This window comes from Chaetodon trifascialis, chromosome 19, assembly GCF_039877785.1.
Source record: "Chaetodon trifascialis isolate fChaTrf1 chromosome 19, fChaTrf1.hap1, whole genome shotgun sequence".
In the NCBI taxonomy this organism is placed as follows: Eukaryota; Metazoa; Chordata; class Actinopteri; order Chaetodontiformes; family Chaetodontidae; genus Chaetodon; species Chaetodon trifascialis.
Window position 1 is genome coordinate 19,015,323 of NC_092074.1, and position 12,631 is coordinate 19,027,953.

Sequence of the window (12,631 nt, forward strand, 5' to 3'; positions counted from 1 at the left end):
CTGTTGTTCTCAAGTTAAGTTTTGCAATACCTACCTGCAGAAGCAATATAGCTTGTGTCTCTAAACGCAGCGTTTTATGATAGAGGTTCTCCGCCTGGTCTGAAATAAAGATCGCCTCAGCTAAAGTCAGAGGAAATGATAAAATTCAGGGAAGATGAGCAGTGATGCTGCAAACGCCACATGTCAAATGAGTGAGGCATTTGTTAATTTGTCATCCAGAACCTTGTCCACCACCCTGTCCTGACCTCCAACCCCAGATGGACTTTCTTGCCCTTTATACTACATTTGTCCATCTTTACTTAATCGCCCCCTAGTGGTACTGCACCCTCATACACGTGCATGCGTAGGTAAGGCAAATCATCACACTGACATGCTATCCTCCAGTGGATATGCGGGTCTATAACACACTTTGGCAACACAACCTTTCTGGCAGCTATTTTGCTGAAGCTCTCTTCTTTTACATCTGACTCAGTGGCATGGTTATATGTATGAAATGCATGTCAAACTCTAAACAGCAGATGATCGCTTTATATAACAGGGCTAAAATGCCAACAAAGTTATGAAAATCTTTGCCCCAGAAGGCACTCCTGTTCCTTCCGTATAAGACATAAGGTCCTTGTTTACAGGGTGAATACTTGTACTTTTAAAATGACCCTTTGTTTAGAATAATGAATCTGTTTGCATGCTCCAGGGACCCAATCTGATTTACTTGTGTTACCACAGTAGCTAATCGTGTTGATCCCGCAGTTAATCCTCACTCCGTTTTGGGACTTCCTGGTAAAAGCAAAGCAGACTGTAATCACCTCACTGAACTGTGAGTCTGGGCACTTTTGGTCAAGCCTTGCCTTGATCTGATCCTTTGATATGACATGTGCAAGTGGCAATTAGGTGTTTGCTTATTTCGTCTGTCAAAATGAGTTCCCCGTGTAAGTGCACCCTGAAACAAAGGCCTTAATCTACCTACAAAGTGGGTTATTTTTCAAACAAACAAAAAACGCCATTTCCTACTGCAGATCAGGGTTAGAGTTCAAGGTTAACTGAAGTAATCGCAAAGGTTTTACAATAAAATCTTTATGATAGTTTAAAACAATCCAAAAAATTTTTTACATTTGCAGGAACTGATGACAGAAAGATAATGATTTCTCAAAAGGAACCAAGAAATACTTAAATTTACCACAAAATACCACGGGTGGGACAATAGCCAATATAATGTCAAAGTATTGGTTCCAATATCAAAATGAAACTTTTATGATCCGTATGTAAACAGAAGTATAAACACAAACAAAGCCAGACTTCTCAAATGTCCTCGCTCAAGATTATGAGACAAGTCAAAGATGAAACTGAATACATTAATTTGGGTGGCACGGTGGGACAAGTGGTACACACACGCACAGATATTCTAGGCAACTTTCGGTAACTTTCTTACTCTGTTCTATGGGCACATTCTTGTGGTGACCAAAAAAGCATTTGAGATGAATACCCACCCCATGTATTTACACAGATTTTCAACATTGGCTACTATACATTCACAAGCTATATGATTAGTACCCAGTTTAGCCTCTGTGTTGTATGTATAAGCCTTTTTGTATTTAGGTGTGTAAAAACAATCGGGTTAACCTTTGCCTTGGAGGGGGATGTGGTCTCTGTGATTTCTATTAGCACCCATTTACCACCTGGAACACCCTGGAGCTGTGGCACTCTCCCCCATTAATAGCCAAGTGGTATGTGCCAGACCCGGAGCAACCCGAGCAGGATCACATCTGGCCGCTGCAGCCGCAGCCTGGTTATACTGGGCACGTCTGACATGCCTGCCTCTCTCTCCCTCTCATATTGGATTTTAATTGCATCCAGGCCGTCCAGTAGCCAACTGAGGGGTTTCCTCAGGCGCGTCCAGAGAGTCGGCCTGGCAGCGGCACTTCCATTTAACTCAGCCTAATGTGAATGACAGAGGGAAAACACAGATGCTGTTGTGTACACACATGCTGAGGGTCGAACAAGTGCACACACACACACACACACACACAGATCGATGCACTCTCGCTTGCACAGATTTTACGGCTTACAGTAAAAAATACATATTGCTCTCTGCGTGACTCCAACATGAAGCAGAAGAAAATGTCTTTGGGGGAAGTTTCTCTTTAACAGCTGTCAGTTCTGATTTTATTTTTCATTTAAAATGTAGCATGACTATTGTTTGCTGAACATATCAGTGGCAACATTTATGTGTAAGCACGTACAGCATTCCTTAATAGTGGAAGCTGATACATGCAAATGCAGTTAATATCTCGCTTAACTTAAACACTTTGAAAATGTGGCTTTTTCAGGTCCAGTTTGGCAGTTATGTATATGTTAAAGTATATAAGATGTTTGGTCGTACATCTGATGTTTGTTACTATTACTGCTGTCATTTCTTACTTCTCTCCTCTTTCCTTTCTTAACCACGACTTTCCACTTTGTCCGCCTCTGCCTCCCTGTCTCATATACTTCATTCAACCATCATTCATCCTCTGTTCCTTCCAGCTGTGTAGCATCCCAAGTTATCCGTCTTCCACTAATTTCCACTCTCCATCTCCCCTCCCATCTATTTCTTTCTACCTTCAAGCCTTTTTGAATACGTTTTGCTGCTATTTCGTATATTGTATTACACTAAAAAGAACATGACAGTTAATGACAGCACAGGCATCTGATAAATTCCCATCTCTGTTAAGATAAAAGACATAAACTTCAGTCATCCACTGGAGGGGCATTGTCTCTGTCCAGTGAAGCACACAGAAAGACGGCAACAGAGCATGTCAGTGGAAGTGGAGATAAGTAGAAGCTGATGTAGCGTGGTGACCCTGCTCAGAGGGCAGTGTTGACTGACGCACAATGGTGTCGTGTGCAGACAGAAACATGTCAAACAAGCGGAATATCTCTTTAACTCTTTCCATGGGTGTAAACCCACCAATGCTTATTTTTTTTTACAAAAACTCAGATTTATAGCCTCTGCTGACATGTGCAAAGTGTCAGCGAGACAGCGAAAACTTAGACTTTACTTTATTGATCCCAGTTTGGGAAAATCTTTTGTGGCTGTTAACACAGATTTCACTTATTATTAACCTACAAACGACGGCAGGGAGTGGGAATGTGACATCATCCGCAGCAAATTGGCCATTTTGCCAGAATGCTCTGCCATTCCCATTCATGAGGACATCTGTATTTTTGGCGATTTGAATTATCTCCCTGTTAAGAATGTTCCATGCAACGTTAAATGTTTTGCAGTAGTGTGGTTCTTAAAGTGATTTCAGTGTGAGTATGTGTGAATACAAAGTAATACAACGATTTAAAATTAGGAAGTAGTCGTTAGTTGTGTAGTTAGTCTACCTACTGTCTCTCATGTTTGTCTGGCGGCTGGGACCACACACCTCTGGCCGACAGCTGTTTTAATTTTGGCCCTTACAAACCCTATCAAGCTCATTTGTGGTTCACTGAAACCGCCCACTCCCCTCAACGTGGCCCGCTCAGCCCTGGATGAACCCTCACACGAACAAACCAGCTACAGATTTAAATGCATCACTTCCACACTGATAATCACAAACCAAGATCTCTGTGGTAGATTAGAGCTAATTCCTTGGCCTCGTTAAGGCTGCAGACACATTCGAGTCTAATTTCTTTGGACAAGTTTACAGACATGATGGTTACACCAGGCTTAACCCTCATCAGGCTGTGTGCTTTAAATGGCTTCATTAGGGAGGATGCTGACTAGCCAGCACATTTAAGCCCACTATGTGCTCTTTGGTCACTGTCTTGAAGCAAAGGACTCACGCATGCTTTGAGATGATGGAAAGATGAGAGCAGCTTTCTGCCTTTTTGTGGTCGCCGTCTTAAAACTCTTTAATTCCTAAATTGCCATTGAGATAACACCATAACTACATGGTTGCTAAGTGAGCAGAACGCTTTAAATGTGAAACAATGTAATTAGAGGAGCTTTAGGGCTAAAAATACAAATGGTGTGTGTTTCGGTGCAGTCATTGGAATGAGTGCAGATGAGACATAGGAATGCTTTGTAAGACGTAAGATGCTAAAAATAATTTTTAATTTCATCAATCATTTTTTTGATTTTAGTTGATGCATTAAGCTTAAATGGTACAAAATGACCCTTGATTTCCCAACGTAATATCTTCACATAGTTTGGTCGTTGGTACATTTTACACAGCATCCCAACTTTTTGGGATCAGGGTTGTCCTGAATCTCCGCCAGGAAACTGTTTAGCAGAGGTGGGAGCCACCCAGATGAAGGCTTAAACAATAGCCACACTTGTGTTGTATGTGGCACTTAACTTTATAAAATAGTTCCTCAGCCTATTTGCTTGAAGGTTAATGTTCTATTTCACAATTGTACATAAAGAGATTTTAGATTTTAGTGAAGGTGGTCTGCTATAAAACACTACAGGAAAGTCTTAAATTTCAATTCACAGTCAATTTGCTGTTTTGGACAGATCCAAAGTCTGTGTTAAATGCATCATTCTCACTAAATATCACCTCTTTACCTTCCATTAAGCTTAAATTCCAGAAGTGGCTCTTCATGCTTCAACAGACTTACCTGGCCTCCGTCACGTGTCCATAAACTCTCAGAGCCTCCGTGTAATTATGAGGGGTGTCCCACTGCAGCAGATGACAGCTGAAACAGTTTAGTGGCTCTTCAGAATGAAGGTCAGAGATTTTTTTTTTCTACTGGTGAGCTGTTTGATGACAAACACCAAAGTGTACTGTAGATGAAAGCCACTGGTCAGGATTGTACCATTACATCCCATCGTATGTTTGTACTGATGTTACCCTGTCATTTGCAGAGTCTGCCAACCCGACGCTCGTGAATTAGGTCACAATGTCTGTCGCCTGTGAATAGGAAGCAGCCAGTGTTGTGGATTGTGTAGTAATGGATCAGTATTGCAGAAGTTTGTACCGCAAACTTAGATCACATAACCAAAACTGCAAAAGTCTCACAAATGGGAAATGTAATGATCCCGTACTCATATTTTATGGAGATGATTGGGTCATGTTTTTACAGTGGTTTTATTTTTCTGTCATAGTCATTTACAGTACATTTCCCAAGCCCTTAGCTGACTGGTTACAGTTTTTGTAGTCATCAGTGGTGTGCCTTTATCCAGAAACTGTAATGGTTGAAGTCAACTGAAAGACAGAAAGCCGCAAGTTCTGCGGCCACACTGACGCTTCTGTGTAATTTTAGGAGCAATTCATTTTTTATATTATTGGTTATCAAGAGCAATAGTCATACTGCACACTGGTGACATAAATCTGGGTCTGGTTTGGTGATTTATAATGCTATGAATAATGTTTATAGAATAGTGTCCTTTCAGATTGTCTATTTTTCAAAGTTAATGGCTGTGAGGCTAAAATAATCTTACTAACATCAGAATCCCATTAGGACCAAATGGTATTCACTATGGTAAGGTGATCTTTTCATGAAACTAGACTGTCTATGCAGGAGAAAGGCACAAATATTTTTTAAATTTGGTGCTAGATGACCAGAGAAAACTGAGAAAAAGAACTGTACTGTACTGTCCCCTGTACAGTCGCCTTACAAGACAGCTCCCACTATTACAAACAGAGCTCCTAACCTGAGATTAAGCTCTGATAGCACTGCGTATGTGCTAAGCTACTCTTGAACAGGCATTCGCACATTGCATGTTTTTACACTATAATATTGTCATGTAAGTAACAAAAAACTGTTGCTATTACACTTAACTCATGGCTCAGACATTCGTTCCACCCTGTTGATTATGGCCGTATTGATTATCTGATTGCCGCATTATGTTGTGCAAACCGTTTTCTTCCATACCTGGCGGAACATTGCCTTCTTCCAGTGGTTGTACCAGCCAGTTGATTTTGAACAGGATGTTTTGATTTTGGACCAGTGAGGAGGTGCCCCTCTCTTGATCCAGGCACATGTACAAAAAATGTGAAAGTACAATCTGTATTTTGAACAGCAGCCATAGAGCTGGAAAAAGTCCGCCGGATGACGCCAAACGTGTCATCTGGCGAAGTTTTGCCTGCATATGGGTGTGGAGCTGTGGTCGCAGGCAACATGGAGGGAAGTTAAACATTGTGCATTTGCATGTGCTACCCTCATTGTAATGATGCAAAGCTGGTTGAAAATCTGCAAAGCTTCCGTTTAAAGCTGAACCATGTAACCTCACAATCTGTAGCAAGAGGTAATACTGAGCATTTTGAACTACACTGGCCATGTTTGCTAACCCAACATGTCTGACGCCATACCATACGTATTTATACCATATAATTCCTTTAGTAGTTTTCAAATGTGTATTAGCTGTAACCAAAAGAAAGCAAGCAACACAAAAATGGCAAAAAAAAACAAAAAAAAAAACCCACATTGGAAAGGGTAACTTTTATCTTCTGCAACCTCATGTTACGATTGGGGTTTCAACAGGTGTTTCAGCAGTTGCTGTTGGCTACATTCTTTCTTTTAGAAACCATACACGGGTCATTAATTGACGTCTTATAAGACATAACACATATTGTCTGCGTGCATATGTCTGACCACAGTACTGTATAAGGAGCCCACTGTTCTCATAAGCTGCCATGTTCTGAGCAGGAGCCTGCAAGTTTTCTGAGGAATGCTTGTAATTAGCTCAGTAATCACAAGCTTTAGGAAATCTGCAGGAAAACAGACTTTATCGCTGTGTGAAAGTCTTCTGTTAGCACTAGAGTGGCTTTCTAAAAGGCTGGTTTTATTGTGATCTTAAAGCTAGCAGCATGTCAGCAGGGTACAGTATGGAGGGTTGAGCCAGCATGGTCCAGTCTGAGAGGAGTTTCCTACAATGGCTGAATGAAAGATTTAACTCTGAGGTTGAACATAAACTTGATGCTAAACTGTGTTCAGAGTCTGTGGTAATCAGATCATAAGGGGATATTTAAGCTACACACACCCCTTTCATTTATCATTTAAAATAATTTCTGGTCAGTGGCTAATCGATTAATCAACCAGTTGTTTCAACAGTGGCCAAATATATATTGAATATACTTTATCGTCTTCTTTCCTTTTCAATAGAATGAAGCTATTTTGTTTTTTAGTAAACTGGCTTCAAAACATGAATGAAAAAGTACTTTCCCTTGTTTTCAGCCATAGCAAGTGATACAAAACAATAAAACGAGGCCAGTGAGCAGCCGATGATTAGATAAGAGCTCCATTGTTCTTTGCTTGTGTCTTCTTTCAACAGGTAGACATAAATCAAGCTTGAGATTTGAGCATTGCTCACATTCCCAATTGTGTAAGCAGTTCACGTGTGCCTTCACATATGGATCTCCTGATCCAGGCAGTCCTTGAACTTCCATCTTTTTGATGTTAAGGTAGACAGAAACAGGAATGTGGGCAGGTGTGTTTGATAAAAATATGAAATTCTACAACAGCGTCGATGGACAAGGGTCTGAGAAATGTCTATCAACTCCATTTGGGTGTCTGCGGCGGACCTGAGTCAGACTGTAGTCGTCCAAGACAGCTCCTCAAGGGGATTCTCTGTTTTTCTTTTTGACTGAGCGCTTGGCTTTTGCCCACCTGGCTGAGGACTCTCGATGCAATTTCTCATTTTTGTTTTGACTGATTTGTGGTACAAGCTTCTTTGATGCGAGAGCCATTGTTTAGAGTGCGTAGTCCTCATGGGATCATCACGATGTTCTGCAGAACTTTGTTCTGGGTTTTGAGTATAATGCATGTGCCAGTTTCTCTCTCAAAGCATCTCAGCGCTTTCATTGTACTGTATCTGTGTTTGTGTGAGGACAGAAACGAGGACAGAAACGTCTGTTTTTTTCCACAAAAGGCCGCAGTGTCAGATGAGATGAGCGCGATGCTTTTCTCCCTCTCACACTTTGTGCTTCCACCACACTAATGTGGCTGCAGTGACTCAGCGAGTGGGTGAATTCGCACCAACACAAAATGCCTCAAATCCTCCCTTGCCTCTCCCGTTCAGGCTTTGGCAAGTAGGGGGATTCTGAAGAGGGGCCCTGTGTGTGTGTGTGTGTGTGTGTGTGTGTGTGTGTGTGTGTGTGTGTGTGTGTGTGTGTGTGTGTGTGTGTGTGTGTGTGTGTGTGTGTGTGTGTGTGTGTGTGTGTGTGTGTGTGTGTGTCCATTATCAAGGCAAGCCATCTCCCCTCTGTGCTGAGTGCTTCTCCAAGGTGTACAGTACAGCCAGGCAGGCCGAACAGAGAAAGGACTCCATTCTTCTACCCCTCCTGACTCACGGCAAAAGTGCAGCACTACCTCGAGCTCTGGTTTCTGTGGTCCTTTTGTCTCGCGCCACCGATCGAGGACACAAAATGGGTCTGGAGGGAACCCAACACCGCGCCCTCACGTTTCTCATCGGCCCTGTGGAAGCTGCAGCCATAGGAATGAAAAAAAAAAAGTGAAGCTGTTTTCATGAAGAGACACAGAAGAACATCAGCTTCTGTCTCAGAAAGCAAATGCATTATGCAAATGCAAAATCCAAATTTGATTTCCAAACCGTTTCAACGTTTATATCCATCACCTTTAACCAGAGGAGATGCTGCCATCTCCCTGTAACCTTTAAATAGGTATTTCCCGCTCACACTTGAAACTGTCCCAGGTGGGCTGCCCAGTAAAGCAATGCCACTGACCCAGTAATGTGAGCAGAATGCCTTCCTCTGAGTGGCTCTGCTCTGCAAGATTTGGACACAGTGGATGGTCGTAAGTGGAGCTTTTTGGTAGGAATGTTGCTGGTAAACACAGATTTGCCATTAGATATGTGTGGTACCAAATCTGACCTTCACTATCAAAGGGATACGGTACCTGTGCGAGATCACACGGCAGTAGCTGAAAAAATAGTGTTTGCATGTACAGTGTCTTGATATGTGCACATGTGACTGCATAGTTGTAATTTCCATTGTAAAATGTGAGTGGAAAATACACTGATCATATCATTTTCAGTGAATATTAATGTATTTACTGCTTTTTAAGGATACAGATCCATAGACATGTCCGAGAAAGCTTATTTACCAAACTCATTTTCCATGCATCCAGTCCTGCATTGCTGTGTTGCTTCAAACACACTCAGGCTCACAGCTATTTCAACCCAGGACCTTTTTTCCATGAAGCAACCGAGCCGCTGTGTTCAAACAACTGCTTCAGCTGTCTGCAGCTGCCTAAAAATGTCCCTTGAGCAAGGCAGTTAGCTTCTAGTGAACACGTGAATACTGTGGTTGTTCTGGGCAGTTGGTAAATGGAAAAAAGCATGAAAGCCCAGTCAAATAACCTAATTAACAGACATATTTCATATATACTTGTAAACAAATATGAATACTGCATAAATAGTCCTTTGACTTGATGGCTGCATAAAAGCATGCCTCAGTTCTGTGTTTTTCCCCACTGTGATGCCCAGTGACATATTGGCACCCACTTGTCAGTCGGCCTCATTTAGAGGGAGATTTTTTCCTCATTGACTTTCCCCATTTTCAGCTGTCACACAGCCTGGCATAGGCCCGCAGTAGGCTTTTGCAACCTGAGTGGAAACCTGGGGTCTGGCCTGGCCCTGTAGCCCACATTAGTCACTTCTGTAAACCTTGTCATAGCACCGGCAGCCTCTCGAGACTGGAGGTTCGCCCGTCTCTCTGTTTCTTCTTTGTTTGTTCTTTCCTGGCTCAGCATTGCTGCAGGGGCTCCTGCTCCTCAGCTGAGGAAAACAGACTCAAGCCAAACTTTTATCTCTTGTCAAATGTTTGAAAAGGCAGACTTTCAAGCATTGGTGATGATGTGTATCATATGTGCAATCAAAAACTGTGATATGCTGACCTACTTGCAAATAGATTTTCTGTGAAAAGAAAGCCTACTTAGAGAAACTGGATTGATAAATAATCTCAAGAGCTGCACCAGAAGAAGAGGTCCATAGCATCTCAGAAACAAGAATTGTATACAAATGTATGAGACTGGGTAAAATGCATTCGTTTTTTAGGTAAAATAGAGAATAATTACAGAGTTGAGAGTCTCTTGCTGTTTCAGAGGTAGAAAAAACAGACACCTGAAATCAGTGAAAATAGCTTAAATTGGGTTACTGGGTTATTCTGGCTTTTATGATCTACTTAATATATAAGCCAGTGGGCTTTAGCCAGATTACACCATCATAACATATGCCAATTCAAATACGTCTCAACTCGTATCAGACTTCATTTTCACAGCGACACATAAAGGAAACACAGGTGTCTCTATCTCAGCTGTTTACATCTCTGTCTCTCACGCAATGCCGGCCTGTACGTCTAGTGTCTGTGGAAGTCTGTCTTCCACAGCTATCCCTAATATTTCACACCTCTGTGTGGAGAGTGGGGGGTGGACGATTTGTGGTCGACAACACAGAGAATACTTGACTTCCTCCAGGTAGTCAGTCATTGCTGGGAGCGTTCAAACAGAAGACATCATGTCCTTTTTCAGGGCGAACTCTGTGTCCTGAAGCCAACTTTAGAGCCCATCTGTGTTCAAGCCACAAGCCTTGATGCTCAGTGCTGGGTAACTGTGCATATCTCAGTTATGTAGACAACGCTGATATTAAGCAGTGGTATGTTCTCTACTTTGCCTTTTGTGCTGTTAAACCTCCGCAGCTGGATGTTATGGTCATTAGAGCCTGTGATTCTACGGTGACGTTAATGTGCAGCTGACTCACACTGGTACTGATAGTAGAGGGATACTGTATGGGCACGCGCTGTCTTTGCTGTGGCAGGGATACTGTGTGTTTGAAGCTGAGTCTGTAACTCGACACAAGGCCAGAAGGAATTACAGGCCGTCGGATAAACAGAAGCTGTAGAGGAGTAGCAGGGCGTGCTCCCTTCAGGAAATTAAAAGCCATTGCTTCTTCCTTCAGTCTCTCTATCCTCTCTCATCTGCTGCCAGTCTGGTTAATGAATAGCACACTAATAGTGTCTGGGGTCTGTCTTTTCTGCTGTTGTCTGTATAGGACATTCACGCTCATACTTCCAGTGTTATATGAGCACACACAAAGAAAATGTGCAGCAGTCAGTAATTGCTGCTACAAATTGTAACCACAAGTTATATGTCATATTGTTTACATTCTGATGAGCTGGTTTTCTTCTGAAGTAGTGACAAAAATCCTTCATCAGAGATCCCAAATTCTGGAAACCAAAAGGGAGAAAAACCTTGTTGTATGTAATGGCAGCTACCATTGTTTATAGAAGTTAGGTTACAGTTTTTGCTCCTAATATTTAGGACACATCTGGACAATTTTAAACGCATAAGTATCAGATGATGCCGTGAAATCACAGTGAAATGGCAGGTAGAGCCTTTTTAGAGAGCCTTCAAGAGAATATGTATTTGAAATTCTTCAGATTTGATTGCACTGAGATAGAGAGCTGTAGAGGACTGGTGGCCTCCACCCACACCGCCCTCATCCATGATGTTAGATCAGGTGCAGAAGGAGGGAGAAGTAAATAATTTGACCCCAACCACGCTCTTTGGTGATGTAAACAATGAACGACGACCAAACACACACATCCTGCGACATATTGAGTGTTGCTTTGCTAGCTACTACCTGCATGAGCTACCAGTCAAATGCAGTTTGATTTAGTTTGAATTATTGATGTACTGTATATGCAACCACGTTGAAGAGAAGTCACCAGAGAAGTAGCGTTTTACAGGAAGAGAAAAGAAAGCGTATGACATTTTTGACATATTCTGCACACAAATATAACTGAACAAGTTACACGTGGAAACAGGATTAGAACTCCACAATACCTGATGATTTTGGAAACTTGGAAAACTTTTGACAAAGCAAGCAAAGTTAGGGAAAAATGTAAGGTTAGGAAGGAATTTTAGGTCGCTTTTTTCAAATAATGAGTGAAAGGAAAGAAAAAGATCGAGCACAGAGAGAGAAGGAAAGCTGTCCTAAATCCTGACCCTTCGTCGGATGCAGGGTGCTCTCCATGGAAACCTGCATGACTGCTCTTTTGTGTATACTTTTATGTTTTAACATTTTTAATACCACACCACACATGAAAAGAGATTGTATCTCTTTGTGGTTAACCTGGATAGTGGAGGCCTTGTATATTTAAGTCAAGGAGAGCATGTGCTTTCACACTGTTTCCACACTGCAGAGCAAAAAGCAGGCATTTGGCGTTCGTCTCAAAGCAATAAAATAGGGAACAAGAACAAATTTCATCCATAAAGGAATTAATGTCCTTCTTGGGTTGTTTTGGAACAGTATTCAAACACTTGCTCTGACTCACTTGTGTCCTGAAGAGGACGGAGGAAAAACAAACAGTAGTAATGCACAAAGAGCACAGATGTGACAGGGTTCAAGAGGCAAGCAAACATGCATGAAACGTCTCGCTCACAACCTCAAAAACACGACGGTCATTAGCTTTCAATGCATGGTTCTCATACCAGACACTTGAAAATTATCAACAATTTTTCACTCCACTGTTTTCAGTGGTGAACTCGCTTTTCATAACCTGTCATTTCTTTTCTCAAGAGGCATGCCAACATGAGAGCCAAGATTTATGATCTTCTCACAATGATGTTTGGAGGATGAGTTTTTTACATATCGCTATGCATCCAAGGTGATAAAGGTCACCTTTTTCCATCAAAATATTCACTGGCT